This window comes from Enhydra lutris, unplaced genomic scaffold (genome assembly GCF_002288905.1).
Source record: "Enhydra lutris kenyoni isolate GAN:26980312 unplaced genomic scaffold, ASM228890v2 scaffoldscaffold8, whole genome shotgun sequence".
NCBI lineage: Eukaryota > Metazoa > Chordata > Mammalia > Carnivora > Mustelidae > Enhydra > Enhydra lutris.
In genome coordinates, this window is record NW_019154092.1 from 40,681,687 (window position 1) to 40,700,243 (window position 18,557).

At 41.9% G+C, this 18,557-nt stretch overlaps 1 protein-coding gene across 2 annotated transcripts in view; it reads right to left on the reverse strand.

The window, feature by feature from the left end:
• LOC111142395 (SMAD family member 2) overlaps positions 1-13,702 on the reverse strand; it is a 78,811-nt gene extending 65,109 nt beyond the window's left edge. Inside the window, exon 1 of one of the 2 annotated variants that reach the window (XM_022495454.1) lies at positions 13,548-13,702. The gene's annotated coding sequence lies outside the window, so the exon portion shown is untranslated. Of the gene's footprint in view, positions 1-13,140; positions 13,229-13,547 lie in introns of those variants that run through there. The other variant, XM_022495452.1, reaches the window with a different exon arrangement.
• Positions 13,703-18,557: the final 4,855 nt, after the last annotated feature.

An 18,557-nucleotide genomic window follows, 5' to 3' on the forward strand; every position in this document is an offset into this window, starting at 1 on the left:
CCGAAAAAATGCATACACGCACATAACCATCATCCCAGAAAGCTTCCTTGTGTCCCTTTTCAATCTACCTTCCTCACCCCAGGCAGTTACTGATCTGATTTCTATCAAAGTAATTTTACCTGTTCTAGAAACTCATATAATTGGAATCATGCCTTCTGTACACTTCTGGGTCTGTTTTTTTTAACCAACACCATTCAAATTAAGCAAGTTCTCTTATACTCCTAAGTTTTCTAAGAATGAGTACAGAATTTAGTCATACGCCATTTTCCCCTTCAACCATGAAGATCATATAGCTTTTCCCCTTTGATGTGTTGATTTCATTTACGGGTTTTCTAATGTTTAATGATCTGTATGTTCCTGAGGCACACTCGTTTATTAGTCATGGTATTTTTTTTTTTTTAAAGATTTTATTTATTTATTTGTCAGAGAGAGAGGAGCTAGAGCGAGCACAGGCAGAGTGGCAGGCAGAGGCAGAGGGAGAAGCAGGCTCCCTGCCAAGCAAGGAGCCCGATGTGGGACTCGATCCCAGGACACCGGGATCATGACCTGAGCTGAAGGCAACTGCTCAACCAACTGAGCCACCCAGGCGTCCCAGTCATGGTATTTTTTTAAGTAAATATTAACATTTTACCTAAAATTTCTATTGCCACATTTATTATTGAGATGTGGTCTAGCCATCTCCTTTGCATACTACACTTGTACCACCCAGAGTATCAAGATTACAGTAGCCTAACAAAATAATTTTGTGTTACTTTCTGTAACATTTTGTATACAACTGGAATTACTGATTCTTCATTTTTTTTTAAATTTTATTTATTTGAAAGAGAGAGAGAGAGAGCACACACAAGCAGGCAAAGGGGCAGAGGAAGAGGGAGAAACAGACTCCCAGCTGAGCAGGAAGGCCCAAAGTGGAGCTTAATCCCAGAACCCTGGAATCTCACAACCTGAGCCAAAGGCAGATACTTAACAACTGAGCCACCCACGTGCCCCTCTTCGTATGTTTTATACAATTCGTCCATCTGGGGTTTTCACTTGGGGTTTGGGTTTTTGGCTTTGGGTTTTTATTTAATCTTATTTTGCTGCAGGTAGATGTCTAGCTTAAATCTTTAAATTTTCTTTAAATTATAAATCTTGTCAGTACCCCTGGGTGGCTTAGTCGGTTACACATCTACCTTCTGCTCAGGTCATGATCCCAGGGTCCTGAGATCGAGCTCCGCATCAGGCTCTTTGCTCATCACCTCTGCCTGCTGCTCCCCCTGTTTGTGCACGCTCTCTCTCTCTCTCTCAGAAATAAAATCTTTTAAAAATAAATAAGTAAGTAAATAAATAAGTAATCCTGTCAAGTTTCTTATTTTTTTAAGATTTTATTTATTTATTTGACAGAGAGAGAGAGATCACAAGTAGGCAGAGACAGGCAGAGAGAAAGGAGGAAGCAGGCTCCCCGCTGAGCAGAGAGCCTGACACAGGGCTCGATCCCAGGACCCCGGGATCATGACCTGAGCCGAAGGCAGAGGCTTTAACCCACTGAGCCACCCAGGCGCCCCAAGTTTCTTATTCTTAAGCCAATTTTGGTCATGTACTTTACAAAAAACTGTGCATGCTATCTGTTTTCAAATTAAAAGCAAAAAGCTCTTCACAGTGTTCTCAGTTTTTTTTAAATCTCAATTTGTAGTCATATCCTTTTTGATTTCTAATACATTTGTGCCCTTTCTTCTTCCTCTATCAAACTTAGCAAACGTAGTCTTTTCAACTTAGCACTTTCTATTTAATTGATCTGATTACTTTTTTCATTAACGTTCCTCAACTTTATTTCCCTCCTTTTTCTAATTCATTACATTATATACTTAGCTCATTAATTTTAAGTTCTTTACTAACAAAATATCTCCTCATGAGTGGGATTAGTGTCCTTATAAAAGAGACCCTAGGGAATTCCCTTGCCTCCTTCCACCATACACAGTGACAGCAAAAAGACAGCTATCTATGAAGGAGGAAGCAGGTCCTCACCAATCCAATTCTGCTGGTGCCCTGAACTTGGGACTTCCCAGCCTCCAGAACTATGAGAAATAAATTTCTGTTTTCCATTAAGTGCCCTGAGTCTATGGAATCCTGTTACAGCAGCCCAAGATGGATTAAGACATAGATTATACCCAGTGTCTATTCTTTTTATTCCTTTACCTTGAAACTATGTCATCATACTTTTAGGTATGACTACTAATAAAAAGCAGTTAGTTGAGGTTTTTTGTTTTTTTTAATGTTTCATTCTCTTCTAATCAGTAAGCTTTTCCTGAAATTATGTATTGGGTTCATGAAAATACTTCAGCTAATTTTCTATTATCTTACCTTGTAGTTTCTAATTCCTAAGCATCTTCTTTGCTTCCCCCACCTCTACGTTCTGTTGGAATGATCAAATTTATTTCCACTCCCTCATCCTGATTTGAAGTTATACGTTCTAATTCTTATTCTTTCAGAGGATTATCCTTAAAAATATTTTTAATGGAAAACTTTAATCAGTAGGTTGCAGGTGAAAACAGCAGCCTATTAAAAATCATAATAAAAGAATTAGAAAAAAGACAATCTCATCATAGAAGAGTAAAAAAAGAAAACAAACAAAATTTTGATAACTGGAAAATGAATGGATGAGTAATCACTGTTGAAAAGATCAGAGAACTACTAACTCTATGCACGGTGTGGGGAAACATCCTGATTTTCACAGCAGAATTCTCAAAGGGTTAAGTAAAAGACAGCACCAGTCATTGAGGGCTGAGGGAAGAGGAGATGAAATAGGCAGGATTCGGTGAGAAATATCTGAGAAGCAATGACATCCTCAGACCTGCTCCCCCACTCGGTCACTGGGTACTTGTTCCTCTCCCTCTATGGAAGATTAGATGTTTATTCTCAGCAGAGAGTAAAACAGGCTCACTGGACTAGGAGAATGCCCGGGGACCACTAGGAAAAGAGGGGGAGTAAAGGAACAGGAGTACACTGTATGCTAAATGCAGACTCCTAACCCCTTCCTCCACTGGGTTCTGGCTCCCAAAATACTAGCAGCCAGACCTTTACCCATTTAGTCAGATCAAGACTCTTTCAGGGTACCTGACCAAACCCAGGAAGGAAGACGTACAGATACTAATACTGAGAGTTTACCAACAAACAGCCCACACAGACCACTCTATGATGAAACTGAAAGGAGACAAGACTCACCCACCTGCTCAGTTTCCAAGCAGCTTTTTGGACCCCTACCCTTGTAATCAAAGATGACTCTCATGACCTAAGGGAAAAATAGCTAAAAACAGAAAAATGCAACTCAAGAAATCTGAGACCATACAGAAAAAGAAAACACTGTAAAATCATCAACACAGCTATAGAAAGATGAGGGAGCACTCCTGAAGCAAGAACAACTTGCTTTACAAAAGACACATTCACAGAATAAAAGAAGAGTTCTTGGAGAGCTTGACAGTTTTTGATTTTTGATAGCAGAAGTGGGGGGGCATCAATAGAAGGGTTGGAAAGTAAGGTAGAGGAAATCTTCCAGTAGGATGGAAAAATAGCAGGGGGAAAAAAAAAAAACCAGTAGGAGGGAAAATAGCAGATAAAGTGAAGAAAACTGGAGGACCAATTCAGAAGATCCAATATCCAAACAGGACTTCAAAAAGACTTGAGAGGCTGGGGGGGGGGGGGTCAAAGAAATCTAGAAATAACCCCTGAACTAAAGATGGGAGTTTCTAGATCTAAAGGGTCAATCAAGGATCAAGACCTCAGGACAAGAGAAGAAAACATACCCACATCCAGGCTGGTGAGGGTGAAACTTCAGAATGCCAAAGACAAAGGAAAAGCCTAAAGTCTTCTGGGAGAAAGAGCAGGTTACTTAGAGAAGAATGAGAAGAGCTTTGGTTTTCTTAAGAGTAATACTGTAAGCGAGGTCAAGAGACCAATGCCTTCATAATTCTGAAGGAAAAAAAAATATTTCCAACCTAGAATTCTATTAACCAACCAGGGCAAAATAAAAGTATTTTCAGTCATATTAAATCTCCAGATATCTACCCATCACATTCCCTCCCCAAAAAGGTCTTGAAGGATATGTTCTATCAAAGGAGGGAGAGCCAAAAGAATAAGGTATCCAACAAAGAAGAAAGTGAAGAACGCCGTAAGAGGACCATGAAGGAGAATCCCAGGATGACAGCTGTGTCCTAGGTGTAGAGACAATCACTGCAAATTAGAGTAGGTTCAAAACCACAGAGCCAAGAATAATGTCTGGCTTCTCTCCAAAGTGCACAAACATCATAAAAGTCAATGGAAGCGTGTGTTTCATTGATGAGACCCACGAGTGATCATGATGAATGGGTAAGAATAAATGAGACCGTGAAGAACTAGCTGCCTGATATGTCTCTTTTAACTATCATCTTCGCGAGAGACTTCTGCTTCCACAGACTATAATGCAAAAGAAAAAAACACCTGCCTGAGAAGAGAACTCCTCATATATTCCTACATGTTTGCATCCATATGGAATTTCTTTAGGCCAGAGCTGCCCAACAGAAATAAGATGCCATCCACACACTCAACTGTGAATCTTCTACTAGCCACATTAAAAAACTAAAGTAAAAGTATTAATCAGTTAAATAATTTAATTTATGCCAGTATATCCAAAATACTCTTTCAATGTGCAATCAGCGTTAAGAATTAAAATACATTCTATTTTTTGGACAGTTATAAATTGCCTGTGTATTTCATGCTCACGGGCAGCTCCGCTCTGACTGGCTGCATTTCAAGTACTCAGTGGCCACACATGCCTACAGGCCACATTACACAGAGCAGCTCTAGAAAGAGACACAGGAAAGAGGCTCACTAATGGTGGTTCCACTTCTGGAAAGTGGAATGGGGAAGCAGGAGGTAGATCTAAGGGAGACTTACTTTTCATTATTTACTGTTTTGTTACTTTTGAATTTTGCACCATGTGCATGCACTACCTCCTTAAAAAAAGAAAGTACATTCCCTAAAATAAACATATATTTATTAATAAATGTACAAACAAAACATAAATAAATATATGTTTATTAACCTACTTCTAGAAATCTACCTCATGCAAGTATAGAATGATGAATAAACAAAGTTTACTTGTTGCGACACTGTTTTTAATACCACAAGACTGGAAATAACCTAAATGTCCATCAATGGACAACTGGTCAAATATATTACAGGCACCCACACAGAGAATAAACCAAAGTAAAAAGGTACTTATTATGTACTGATGTGGACTAATCTACAAGATGCACTGTTACGTAAAATATACGACCATTTGTACTAAAAGGTACTATATGCACAAAGTTGCTCATATATCCACAGAGCTTCAGGAGCATTACACAAAAACCTAGTAATGCTACTAGCCTTTGGATAGGCAACTGGGTGGGGCAAGGGACAGGCTGGCAAAGAATTTTCACCATATGTCCTTTTGTAACTTTTGAATTTTGACAATTGTATATTACCTATTTTAAAAGCCCATCATTCTACATGTAGCCAGTATCTGCTTTTTATCCGATCATGCTTGGCCTTCATGGGATACTTAGGTCCATCTACAAGGACTATTGTTTTTCTAGTTCCTTCATGGAGAGGTTTGATTGAGTCTTATTTTTCCCAGAGGCCACAGATGTTTCAATATTGGAATAGTTCCTACACACACACACACACACACTCTCTCTCTTAACATATAGTTCCCTGTGTTCTAGCATTACAACTACAACCCTAGCTACTAGATTCTTATCTAGTAAGTTCCCCCAAAGCCAGTTTTTCCTTAACACAGACTTATTTCCAGGTTTCTGGTACCTGGGAACACTTCTCTCTTTCCTCTTTTCCTTTCCTCTCCCCCTCCCTCTCTAGATCAACTATATAATAAGAGAAATCAAGTCCTTCATTTTATCCAATATTTGTAGCAGGTGGAATGGGCCTAATCTGGATCTGTTTCAGCAGGTCTTTGAGATTTTAAGAAACCTAGGTAAAGAGTATAGTCAATAATGGTAAACACTGAAAACAGTATAACTGAAAAACACTGCTAAACTTGGCTATTCAGAATTCACTGGTGACTTCTGAAAGGGAGGTAGGAAATGGAATATGAAAAGAGTGGCAAAAAAACATTTCAAGAGGTTCAAGTGTAGAACAAAGGAAGTGATTAAATATAGAAAGCAAATGTAGGTTTCAAATGTCTTCAAATTGAAAATACAAAATATTCCCCAAATACCTATACCAATTTTTATTTCAAATGAAAATCAAGTTAGATATTTCAACAGAAAACACTTGAAATGTGATGGTACTATCTCAAAGATCACCTAAAGATCCTTCTAGTAGTAGTATAAAATCACTTTAAGATTTTTGGCAATCTATGTTCAAACGAATACCACAAGGGTAGAGAAAAAAGCAAATACTAATGATGTGGATTTTTACAATGGTTTTAGTCAAAGAAATGAGGATCACAGAAAGCATTAAAAAAAAAAAAGACACTGAAAAACAGATTTCTCAATTCTCACTGTTACTATGCTTTTTTCCAAAGTTGCAAGCTAGTAAGGAAGGACATTGCCATTGGAAACCTAAGGTGGCCCCACAGGATGGAGAACGATGGGTGCCTTTAAACTAAAGCAAAGAGAAAACATTCACATATTCAGTTTTATGGACTTTCCAAACCCAATGTGACAGCTTGAATTTAACCCTGAAAGTGGGTCATCAGTTCAGTGAAAGCCCACATTACATAGGGACTGCTGTGTAAAGACTACCTGTTCTTGGAGTTCTATTCCTTTCACCTTGAACGAGTTGTATGGAATCTGTACGTCTATAATCAGTTTATAAACATAAAATTACATGCTGATTTATCATTCCCAGATTTAAAAAAAAAGATGGGGGGCATCCAATTATTAGGAGACCACACAAGGCCCAGGCCCAGACTTAACTCAGTAAGAATATTCAGTACTCAAATTGCCCTTCAAACTCCCAAAGTCTGTCTTGACCTTCTGCTGAAGCAGCCACTCACAGCCGCATCAAGTGGGTACAGTCCTCAGGCTCTGAAAGTGCAGTCAAAGCCAAGTCTGGAGCAGGTCTGTTCCACAGAACTTTCTATTAAATTAAGCTTAACATTTATTTCCTCAGTTACTGTAGTCCCAATTCAAGTGCTAAATGGCCACATGTGGCTAGTGTCTACCCTGTTAGTTTGGGTCTGCAGCCAAGGTTTTTCTTCACAATCTATTATTCTTCAGTGGAGTTCCAAAGGCTTCCCCAGGAAGAAGAAAACCAAGGAGGCAGGGCTTCAGCAACTGCCCATTCCCCTTACATTTTGAGATTCTACAGAATGTTTTATTTTTTTGTCGTTGTTTAGACTTTTTTGCAAAAGCCTTCTGGTTGTTGTGTACATAGGTGTTTGTGTGCTTTCAGTCTGAAAACTATGGGGTTAGCAGAAATCACCAGCATACAAACCTCAGGCCAAATTTGGACCCTCCTGATACTTAAAACATTTTATAAATAAAAGTTTAATTGGCCAGTTTACATGAACTACACCCTAACCACCTGTCTAGGAAGTAAAAGGTTGGTCTAAACACGGAAAATTTGCATTCACTGCCACAGATAGAACAGCTCTACTCAACAAAAAAGTTTCCATAGTTCATTCAAATCAAGGAAGAAAGCTCATGGGCCCAGCTCCCATTGTAGCATTTATCAGGAGTTTATTCTGTGAACTTTGCAAATCAGATTCACTGCCTCACATTTTGTTATGAAGGATGGGATTAAGATAGAACATTTCCCTCATATTTACAAAAGCTTAGCCATTATCTCTTTATAGAATTGTTGGAAGAGCTGAAGCAGCATATGAAAATGTACTTTACCTTAAACATGGGCAAATTACAAGATCACAGATTTCCCATGTTACTTCCTCAGATCCAGTCTTCTTTGAATTAAAAGACTCAAGATAATGAACTTGATGGACTTCCAGTGGCTCCCTGACCATGATTATTCTTCCTTACTAACTGAATACATTAAGCCTGAAACTATGCCCTCCCCCTAAAAAGTCAGGAGCAGGGACACCAGATTAAAGGAACTGCAGGTCTTCAGCTGCAAACTGGACCTGTGGACTGAACAGATAACAACTAAGGTCTACGCTCACTTTCCATTGCTTTCGTCTTGAGGCCAAAGTAATTCCAAATTTTGAAACAGTACAGAACTACCCAGGAGAATTAGTGACCTTTTCATAATAAACACACAAATTTTAATATGATTAAAATCACTGACTTTAGGATTTCTGTTTTCTTGTGAGCACCAACTCAAGACAGATCTTAATTACCGGGCACGGGTTCCACCGCTGGCTCAGATGCATTAAGAGGAACCCGTCCACTCTAGAATGTAAGACAACTATGTAAATCAGAGAATTACCCTAATGTTTCTGGCTATGTGGCCAAATCAGAGGCAGTGTCTAAACTCAACTAGCTTGGCAAAATTATATTCTCCTCACATGAAATTACTGAAATTGAAGCTAAGAGCTATCCTTGATATATGTCTATCTAGAATCAGCACCGAAATATGTCCTAATTGAATATATTACAATTTTAACAGTATGGAATAGTGATCAAAATTGATCAGAAACAAGCAATAAGCCTCAAACTGCATTTTTAAATGAGTGAGACTGAATTACTTTTGTACTACTCGTGAAAAAAAAACCAACTTTAAAAAATAGCAAAGGCTATGTATAGGTCATCAATGAGTATTTAATAGAGTAGATGATTTTGAAAGTAACTCAGAGGTAGGAGGGAGAATAATCCAAAAAAAATTATTAAGGCTAATACTGGATCAAAGTCACACAAGAGGCTTCAAGAAGCCCTCAGCAGACAGACTAGCCAACCATCCACACGTGTTCTGTCCTTGAAATCTCTAGCACACTCTGTCTTAAAGCCAGAGTAAAACATTTTACATGACACCCCTGCAGACTGACAAAGAATGACTTACTCTGAAGAAAAGGGGGGGGGGCATAGAGTGCTATACCATTAGATCACCTTTCTTTACTACTGGCCTAAAAGGAAGGCCTTCTCAGTCTGGAATCATGGTGCAGCTCTAAACGGCAAAACAAATGAAAACCATGTTGGTCATAGTAGGTACTGTGGATCTTTCACGAAATAAGTCATTTGATAGTGCATAACGTTCTACCCCTTTAGGAACATTTGCTAATCATCCTGAATGACAATCTAAAGTATATTATGTAGATTACTGCACTCTTAAAAAGATTTTCCCAAACACGGTTTAAGCTAATTCATGAACATTCATTACTCCGCTTTCAGGTCTGGTCCTGCACTGAATGGTCCCAGACATGCTAGTTAGGCTCTGAATATTTGTTTTGTGTCTTGTAGATTATCTCTATTATCCTCACCAGGCTGTTATCTGTTTTTTCTTACAACAGTAGGCTAACAGTTCCCCATCCTCCTACCCCACCCCCCACTACACTCCCCTAAACCTCCCACATTACCCACAATCTACTTCTTTTTAATTTACTGTGGGCTTAGAAGCTAGATAACTTCGTTAGAAACATGTGAAATATATACCAACAGGTTCTACTGATGGGTCTCAATGGGTCTCCTGTGACTAGAACTTCAGGTGTGGACTTAGGACCATTGACAGCTACCCCAGTCCTTTTTGCTTAGTGTCTGGTTCTCAAATGCATTTTATAATAGGTCAAGAATAAGAGTGTAGGCAAATCATCTGGATTAGAAAGAAAACGACTGAAAGCTACAAAGAGAAGAGAGCAAGAGATCATCTGGGAGGACCCTAGGTCTGAGGAAATGTTCAAGGTATTTCAATCACAATCATTTAATCCCTATAATAATGGAAGAGGCAGTTGTCATTACCTCTGTTTTCAGTGAGAAAACCAAGGCTCATGAGTTAAGCAATTTGCCCAACACTGTAACTGAGAAACCAACCGCCAGCCTAGGTTGTTCTGACTCCACAACCTAAGGCGGTTCCACTATATGAGATTGTAGCCCAATCCTTTTCCTCGATGTAGCTCAGTGTCTTTGCACTTTATTTCCAATCCTTTCAATGGAACCTGTCTGATGCAGATTTGCTTGCCTTCTCCAGCCAGTTTCTAGAAGTAAAAGGCAAAGGATAATCAAACCGAGGCAAGTTAAGCTCAGAGCTCTACATGTGTTCATCTGTTCAGCAACAAGTATGTTTCTGTAACACTGGCCATATCCTCAGTTTGTACAGATTGTGCAAAGATGGTGACAAGTTCCCCTCACCCCCCCCAAATACAGACTGTTCCCAGTGACACTATGAGTTAACACTTGACATCTTCCCTGGTGATGTCCTCTACATTTGACAGAAAGCAATGTAAGCATACTTTAGGAACTGGCTCAGTAATACACGACAAGCTCCCTCAATTTGTACAATAACACGATTTTTCTTACTTGAAAGACTGGAGGACAGGCAGGAGATAGGAGGAGTTTCCACTTCTCTACTTCCATTAAGGAACAGGGGCATACTTGTTTCTTGTTAGATCCTTTATTGCTGAGTCCAGGGCCTGACACAGCAAAGACTATTTTATTTGTTGAGTAAATGAATAAATGCTACTTGTTCAATAAATACATGTTATTTTGTTGAATAAATGTATAACCTCTCCTGAACTGCTTTTGAAATCTTTGGATTTCTCATTTCTGACATACCCTTGCAATACCTGATGGAAAACAGCTTTCATCTTACAAAAATTAAAAGCTTAAAAACCATTCTTCTCCTCCCATCAGAAGACAAAGTATCTAAGACATGCCCCTCTCCATCCTCTAAAAATGACTCTTGTCCCAAGAACATGAATAAGCCCCCATCTGCCAGACTGCACTAAATACAGCTTTTATATGCATTACAAAAACACCTGTATAAAAAGCTGCTACAAAACAAGGCCTTTGGAGTCCTAAAGCACAAAGCCAACAGAATAAAAACCAAGTAAGAATAAAGAGATCTTTCATTTATAAAAGCCCAAACAGAAAATATTTGCTAAATGTAAAAATATAATGTCTTTGATCAGCAGATGATGCAGCTCAACTGTTTTTTCACTCACGTATCTCCCCTAAACGTGAAGTAACAAGATCACAGCAATAGAATTATAATATTTATGATATGAAAATAAGAAGAGGACCTTTTGCCATCCTGAAGTAGAAACCACCTTTGTTCCTATTAAAAAGAGTGACTGCCGAAATACACAAACCATCCCCAAATTCCTACTTAGTTAAAACACATATACCAGGCCTGACAAGCCACAAACAACAGGAAATTACCCTTCATGGTTTCTTACAAGACTATTATTACATGAACCTTACAGACTGTGTAGAGATTTGATCACTTAGAACTAGGCACAGGTAAGTTCCAACCATGAAAAAGCAAACTTTTGCTCAACACCTACAACGTGATATCACTTTAGAAGGTATAACTACAAAGTACGAAACCGAAGCTCTAAGAGCCATTTCTTCCTCAACAAGCCCAGAAATGGATGTTTCAAATCACATTAATAAAAATTTGCCAATAAACTACTTTAAACTCAATTTAACATTTAGAATACTAAGTGTGCACTTGGACTCAAAATATCCTTATTTACTACCACAACTAATTTTATGGCGAAAATCAAGGAACTTTAAAAATAATAAAATCAGTGTTAGTAAATAAAATAAAAATATAAAATAAAAATAAAAATAAAAAAATAAAAAATCAGTTTTACTTTCTGAGTTTAATATAAATGTTTGCTAAATGACCTTCTGATTGAGAAAAATTCCACAATATCCTGTGTGGTTTTTTTTTAAGGCAGATGAAAAAATTCTCAAACTAAAATACATTTATGAACTTTATTTTACATTATTTCACCCATCTGTGTTACATTTGCTTCACTTATCTCCTTATTCACATTAAAACTCCTCAAACTTCATTTAACTATTTAACTTAAACTTCTAAGGAAAACTTTTTAAAGGGGATCAAAACTAGAATAATAGCAAATGCACTTTCAGAGTAAGAGCAAATTTATTATCTTATTCGGCTCAAGGAAAAACATCCTTACATCACAAGTACAGTACAGTTCAATTCATATAAAATCAGAGGAGAACAAACGAAAAGAAACTGAGATTACAGAATTATTAAGAATTCTGAAATTAATTCAAATTTCTGGGAGCACTTCTTAAAGATGGAATTACTCCAAGTAGCTTTGCCTGACCATTTATTTATTCATTAACAGTTACTTTACGTGTGCACCTTAGAAGCCTAAAACAAAATTTACGACACTCCCAACTGTAACAAACAAGACACGATTCTGATGGGAAATGCTGCGTTCAAACTCGTCTTACCTGGAGATGCTTTTTTAAATAAAGGTTTCATTGACAACAAACCGGTAATACTTAGCTTTTAAGGGGTCAAGAGGAAGGAACAACAAAACCAACCTAGGTATTGTTTTTCTTTTGTTTAGGATCAAAAGGAAACCATAACCACAGAAAGGTTAAGTAAGTAAAAGGCCAAAGTACCCAACCCCAAGGACGGCATCCCCCAAGAGAGAACAAAACAATTAAAGTTGCAAATGTGTAAACCAAGTCTGGAATACGTGAAATCAATTAGCGTGCTTTCTAAAGGCGTGTGACAAAAACTAACAGACTCCACTCCCAGAGCAACTTTCACAAGTGAGTGCAGAAGGCTCTCGACAGAGTTTATCAGCCGTGTGCGTGCCTGCGTGAGAGTACACACGAGCAATTCAGACCCCGGGACCAGAATGGTTAACAAAGGTTACAGGACAAAAAAAAAAAAAAGTGGAAGCTAAGTATCGCACGCTCCTAACACGGCTTGCCAACAACTCCCAAAACAAGAGCTCGGTCTCTCCGGCTTTTTGAAAATCAGAACCACAAACTACTCAGCGTGCTCGCCCGGGAGAGGACCGGCCACGGCTGGCCCCCGCTCTGCGCCGGGCAGCTCCGGCAGCTCGGGCGCCGACCCCTTCCCCTCCCGCCCGCACGCCCGCCAGGCACCCGAGCCCCGACCCAGCCACACCCCGGCCCCCGGCCCCCGGCCCCCGTGGCCATGTGACGCGGCGAGCCTCGCCGACCCGAGCCCGACGCAAACACACCCCTAGCCCCGAGGGCCCGCCGGGCGCCGCCGCTTTACCTGCACCGAGGCTCCGGGTCCCGCCCCGTCAGAGCCGGGGGTCCGGGACCTTTTGTTCCTTCCTCTTCCGAATGGGATGAGGGGCTGGGAGGGGAGAGGGGAAGGGGCGATTGGAGGAGGAACTGAAAACACTCTCGCGGCCGCCCGGCCCGCCCCGCCCCGCGGCCCGGCGCGCGCGGGGAGGGGGCACGGGCTCGGCCACCGCCCGCGGGAGGGAGGGGGTGGGGACGCGCGTCCCGCCGCCGCCGCCGCCCCTCCTCCTCCCCTCAGGCGCGCGCCCGCCCGCATCCCACCCCCCTCCCCCGGGCCGCCCGGACGGCCGAGCCCTCCCCCGCCGCGCCTGCCGGCCCACCTCCGCTTCCGCCCTGCGCCCTCCGCCGCCGACCGCAGCGGCGCGGCGCACCCACCTCCGGGCGGCTCGCTCGGCGCTCGCTGGCTGCTGGCTGGGAGCTGCTCCGCCGCCGCCGCGGCCGCGCAGTAGACCCGCCTCCCACCCCGGGCCGCGAGCCCCGCCGATTCGCCGGCGCAGCCCCGGGGCTGGCACCCTGCCGCCCGCTGATTGGCGCCCCCGGCCGCCCGTTACGGCGCGAGGCACGCCGGCCGAGCGCAGCGCTCGGCGCGCACGGAAGACGAGGCGAGCGGAGGAGGGAAGGAAGGAGGCCGAGCGCCCGGGAAGGGCCGGGGCGCGAGCGGGGCTCGGAGAGTCGCGGGCCAATACCTCCCCACCTCCTTTCCCTTCGGCCGCCCCGCCCTCCCGGCCGGACCGGCGGCGCGCGCAGCCAATGAGCGCGCGCGGTGCTCGGGGTGTGAGCCGCGCGTCGGGGGCCTCGAATCGGAAGGGAGACGTCGCTCGCTGATTGGTCCCGCCTCCCCCGTAGAGCGTGAGGCGAGGCGCGGCCGGGCGGCGGGGCGGCCGAGGACGAGGAGGGGTGGGACGCCCACGGTTTCGGTTGACTACGTCTCGGGCGCGCTCCCATGAGAGATTCTGGGAAGGGAAGGGATGATGGCAGGCGAGGGGAAGGCACGTAACCTGCCGTGCTGCCGACCACCCGTCTCTCATCGGCTCGGCCCGGGGCCCCCTCCCGGTCTCCTGCCATCGCCATTGGGTGGGGCCTGTAGGGGCCGCCGCCTAGTCCACCTTCCGTACTCGAGCTGGGAGTGGACATGTGCTCGTCCCTGGGTGGGGGGCAAGGGGCGCCTCGACGATACGACGAGCGGGGGCAGAAGAGGGGACTGCAGAAGCTCGAGGACCCGACCCACCCTGGGCCCGCCCAGAGGCGAATGGGTGGGCGGGGCCCTCGTGGTGGTAAACGGGGCGGGGTCCGAGATGTAAATAAGCCCAAGCGGGGATCTTTCGTGGATATTATTAGGAGCAGGGTAGGGGATACCAGGTATTTTTGAAGAACCAGAATCTTGGTTTTGTTTTCTTTTAAAAATGGTGATAATAATGCATGCTCTGAAAGGTTCTCGCGAAGTCTAAAAGATAAGCGCCTAGCCTGGTCTTCCCCTCCTCGAAGTTTCTGCGGGGTTCGGTCGATATTCGTAGGCTCCAATCTCGCACGTCTGCGATACAGGGCCCTAAGCTGCTGGCTGCCCAAAGCTGGTGGATGGGTATACACGCTCCGGTAATCTTGAGGCTTTTACCCTACGGACACCCAAGCCTCTGCCAGAAACACTGACCCAGCTAATCCCATCAAGTATTTATTAAGCATATACTATGTTCGGCAGCCAGCACTGTAGAACTACAGTTGAAAAGAAACCGAGGTCTTAACACAGGTAGTTGGTGCCAGAGACAAGACCAGAACACAGTTTTCTTGGCTCCCTGGCCAGCGCTCGTCCTCATCAATCCTTCATGGTTTCATTTGGGAACTCAAGATAAACGAGGAAGGTGGACCCAGCAGTACAAATCTGTTTACTAAAGGGTAATATCGGATGATCATTTCAAACAGCAGGAGTTCTTGAAGCATACTCTTTCTTTTCAGAAAAGAACACTTCCCTGAAGAGAGAACCTTCAGATGGACCCAGAGAGATATTTGGTCAATCTCAGTGTCTCACAGCTTTTCCAGACTTAATTTCAGAATCTTCATTTCTATCTCTGTCCTCAAATAATGGAAGCCCTGGGGTTAGGCAGATTGTAGTTTCAGATGCTACTCTGTTCCAAATCTGTGAACTTTGACAGGTGGAACTCACCTACAATGCGAGCTGTTTAAGTGTAGTTCTACGGTGATTAAATAAAACAATGAACATAAATAGCATTAGGGCTTTGAAATTAAAAGAAAGTCAATAATCATTATCATTTCTTCCCTTCTGTTGTTTTCATGGGTTTGTGCTAAGATGAACCTATTCACCTGAAATCCTCCCTTCTGAAGTTTACCTCTGCGGTAGTTTCTTCCATTGTCAGGTTGCAGTCAGCTATATATTCACACCTTCCAAAAAATAGCTTCTGAAGGAGACCCAGGAAGCCAATTGGTGGAGCTGTTCCGCCTCCTAAGATTTCTGTTTCCACTTCCCAGAGACGCCAGGGAGGATAGTCTAGGGCAAAGCCTGTTCAATTTAGAAGTAGGAAGGCTGTTTTTGGTTTTAGTCTTTCTTCCGGCAGACACAAGCCAACAGTTTTAATATGAAATAGCTTATAAAAAGCTACCCTGGATCACACAAATATTTTCTCCTTTGTGACCAGGATGTGCATTTCGTGTCCTCGTGGGTGAGTAGGAGTAGAAACAAAAGCAGGACTCGCTCAAATTCCAGAAGGATCTGCTCCCAATATGGGAGTTAGGTGCTTTGGGGAAGATTAATTCAATGGACAATATGCTTGAGGTCTACGTTAGAGCATCTCTCCAAAGTGTCAGAATTTGGGTTCCTAACCCTTCATTTAGAAAGCTTTCCAGGATCTTGGATTAAGGAAAGGAGAGGAGGGACAACCTGACTACAATGATATCCCCAAAGGGCTTAGAAACGGGAGCATGCCTACTGCCCCCCTCTGTTAGAAATGCATCTAAACCAAAGTGGGTCAAGACAGAAACTAAAGGCAGATGGAGCAGAGATTACTGTGGCGGCAATCTATGTGGAAATCCACTGGGGTACCTCAAGACAGACCTAGACAGGCCCCTATTGCATAAATTATATTGAGTGGATCTTATTTTTATGTAGCTAGACAAGTTTAACCCTTCATTATGCAGGACCTTTCAAAATCAATTAAAAAATCAATTCAGAATCAATTTAAAAGTAGTTAAACTCACAGGAAAGACTTACAGGAAAAACAGTAATGGTGGTTGCTTCTGGAAAGAGATCCATGGAGTCATGAGTGAAAAACTTAAAATTTCATCATTCATTACTCTGCAGTTTGAATCTGTAGAAAATATATCCTTGTTGTACTGATTTTTCAAAAGATAAATCCTATTCCATCTCCTCTCTGATAAATCTCTAAAGCCCTCCATGGTTCCCTCCCGCCCAGAGGATCTATCACTCACCTACGATTGAATTTTCTCTCATGGTCGCAGTGACTTACATACCATGACTTCGCTTTGATTAATGTCTTGATCTGTTAGTTTAGTCTTGAGCCGTTTTTTAACTTCTCATGTGTATGTTTTGTCTCCCCATTTAGATTGTAAATTCCTGAAGGACAAGGACAGCATCTTGTTCCCAGCTGTCTTCCCACACTCTAAGATAAAAAAATTCTTCATAATTGAAGAAAGGTGAAATACAGCATTTGGATAGCAGAAACACACTCTGTGTGGGTCAGGGGTCTGCGGGTGTTCTACACAGCTTTGCCGCATCCATTCAGTGATACTCTGTTGAGTATCTTGTCAGCACCCCATCTCTCTATTCGCCCATCCTGATGGACCCACATTGCAGGGAGCATTACAGCATCTTAAAGAAAGATTCGGTTATTTGCATCTAAAAGGACACTGATTAAATGAGATAACCTGAGTAAAAATTGTAAAGAATAGGTGTTTGGGGTTATTTTTGTTGCAAATGATGAAGATAATGAAATCCAACACCAGCTACATTTTTATCCCAATATAATGAAAAGTCATGTTTTAAATGAACTTAGGTTGAAGATGTGTATACCTGTATCTATGCATACACACGGTCCGTATTGACATGCGAGTTTTTACTAAAAATAAAAAGATAACATATTTAACATCTGATGGGAAATGCTGGAGACAAGGATAAAGTATGTACAAGAACAAAGAATTAAATTTGACATTTAGCTAGTATCTGTGATGTGCCTATCATAAAAGTATGCTGAAAAATTCTCATTTCATGGTCAATATCTCTCAAGAGAAAAAGACATACATGTAGGATTTTTGAGATTTGAAGAGAGGGAGAGGAATTGAGAAGTTGGCTCTGGTTGAGAAAAACATTTGTAGTGAAAACTAAAGTTATATATATCATCATCCTCCAGGCATCTGATAATTAATATTATATTTCTTATCTGTACACTTAAAAGCATAAATAATCATTGGATCAATTGATTTTTGGGATAGCTAATCCAATGATTGCTGAAATATTACTTGGTAAATTGTAGTACTGTTTTAATGCAATGAGCACAACCATAAAGGATTTAAATACTATTTGAGATCCACACATTTGGGAAAAAACTAGACAAAGGCCCATGTCTAAATGCTGAAAGAACAATGTACAAATTATTTAAAGTTCAGTTGTAAAGAGGGATAATTTGGTAGTCATATGTCAACAATAGGGCCTTATGCCTTGATTATAATTGTCTGTGTGTGACAATATTGACTGAGCCAAGCTGCTGCTAGGCAGGATTAGTGTATGGAGGTATAATGCTCTTGGAAAATTTCAAGCATGTTAGAATAATTGCTCTGATGAAGAATGAAGAGCTTATTTAACATAACTGACTAGAGTAGACAATAGATGCATAGTCAGTGTCCTAATGATTGAATTAATGAGCCCCAGTTGTTTGTCTTTACTGTAAACAGTCCTCAGCTATGAAAAAGACATTTTGCTAAAGGAGTCTGACCATTGTGTTAGCTGATGAGTGGCCAGAATATCATGAATGATGGGAAAGAACCAACTACTATTGGGTCCTAAAGACGTCAGTGGTGGATTTCAAGGAGTAAATTATTTAGCTACGTAGAAGTTTCATATCAGCTCCTTCTTGCCTTCATACAGTCATGGAGCCTGATCAGTGCTCTTACGCTTAGAAAAGCAAGGCCCAAGCTTCTTCAAAATCCTATGGCCACTAAGTGCCAGAAATTAAACATGGCATCTATGTTTCCTGCTGTGATACACCACTCATTCTTCTCCCTGTCCCTGGTCTGCACACTCACCCATGCCTTTGCTACCCTCTTCAATCTCCCTATTCCCATTACCTTCTGTGTACATGTCCTGACCGACATTTTCACAGTGAAAATAGGGACAAATTTCCTGTCCACACCTAAACCCCT